This window comes from Mustela nigripes, chromosome 12 (genome assembly GCF_022355385.1).
Source record: "Mustela nigripes isolate SB6536 chromosome 12, MUSNIG.SB6536, whole genome shotgun sequence".
Classification (NCBI taxonomy): Eukaryota; Metazoa; Chordata; class Mammalia; order Carnivora; family Mustelidae; genus Mustela; species Mustela nigripes.
The window spans coordinates 157,439,811-157,441,635 of record NC_081568.1 but is presented as its reverse complement, the minus strand read 5'-3'; positions in this window follow the sequence as shown (position 1 = coordinate 157,441,635).

Sequence of the window (1,825 nt, the reverse complement as noted above, 5' to 3'; positions counted from 1 at the left end):
GCAGTATACTCTCAATAATTACATATAAAATGCTCATTGCAATAAATATTATTGACTATATTAGGCCATATTATTGACTCTGCCATATTTTCCACCTCTGTAACTTATTTATTTTATAACTGGAAGTTTGTACCTTTTACTCACCTTCACCTATTTCACCCGTCCCCAAGCCCACTCCTTCTTAGCAGCTAGTAATTTGTTTTTGAGGATCCCCCATATTATTTTCCATAAGAGCTGGTGCCATTTTACCTTTCCTTCAAAAGTATGAAAGGGATTCAATTGAAGTAAACTTGTGATTTATTTTTCAATTGTTTATTTTTCTTATAATCCATTCTGGCACTCTGTCTTTTTTATTTTAATATTTTGTTTATTTATTTGACAGAGATATCACAAGTAGGCAGAGAGGCAGGCAGAGAGAGAGGAAGGGAAGCAGGCTCCCTGCTGAGTAGAGAGCCTGATGTGGGGCTTGATCCCAGGACCCTGAGACCATGACCTGAGCTGAAGGCAGAGGCTTAACCCACTGAGCCACCCAGGCACCCCCTGGCACTCTGTCTTTTGATTGAGTTTGGTCTCACTCATATTTAAAATAATGTAAGTACTTGCTCTTAACAACTTATAAATTGTTTCCTATCTATCTTTTTGTTCTTTTTTCCCCTTTTTGTTCACTTTGTGCTTTGATGGTTTTGGGTGCGTGTGTGTGTGTGTGTGTGTGTGTGTGTGTGTGTGTGTGTGTATGTATGATTTTTCACTGTTTTTTGTTTTTTAAAATTTATCTACTGATTTTACCTATTTATTATTTATTATTATTATTATTATTTTTGTGCAATTGGTTACCGTGGGTTTTGCCTGACTATTTTATAGTTCCAGCAATCTTTTTTTTAAGCGGGTAACAACTTCACTTCAATCACATATAGATACTATATAATTTAATTGGCTCCACACTTTTTATAATTGATGTCAAATTTTACTTCTTTTATACTATATTTCCACTAGCACATTTATCTTATTATAATTATTCTTGTCTTCTAATTTATATACTAGTTTTAATAGTTATTCATGTACTGCTGTTATAGTATTTGAATATTCTTTGTATCCTATAAGCAATAGCATTTATACTTTCATATGCTTTCATATAATTAGTATCTATTTGTTTCAACTTTTAAGAACTTCCTTTAGCACTCCTTCTAAATCAAGTCTAGCAGTGAGCAATTTATTCAGTTTTTGTTTGTCTGGGAAAACCTATCTCTTCTTCATTCTTCAAGGACTCTTCTTGGTTAGCAATTTTTTCATGCAGTAATTTGAATATATTACCCCGTTCTTTCCACACCTGCAAACTCTCTGCTGAGATATCCACTGATAATCTTGGGCGGGGGTGTCCCCTAGTATGTGACAAACTTCTTTTATCTTTCTGATTTTAAAATTCTCTGTTTGACTTTTGATAATTTAGTTATAGTATGTCTACATATATATCTTATCGAGGGTATCCAAATTGGAGTTTACTGAATATGTCTGTATTGATTAATGATTTTCATCAAATTTGAGAAGAATTTGGTATTACTTTTTATGCCTCTTTCCCTCCCCTTTCCTGGGACATTTATTTTATCAGTACATTTGATAGCATCCTATAGGTTTCTGTTCATTTTTCTTTCTTTTTTGTTCATTCAATGGACCAAATATTCAAATTTGCTCACTCCTCTTCTTAGTCAATAATAATTGCTCCCCTCTAGTATTTTTTAAATTATTCTACTTTAATCTTGAGAATTTTTATTTGATTCTTTCTTTCTTTCTTTCTTTCTTTCTTTCTTTCTTTCTTTCTTTCTTTCTT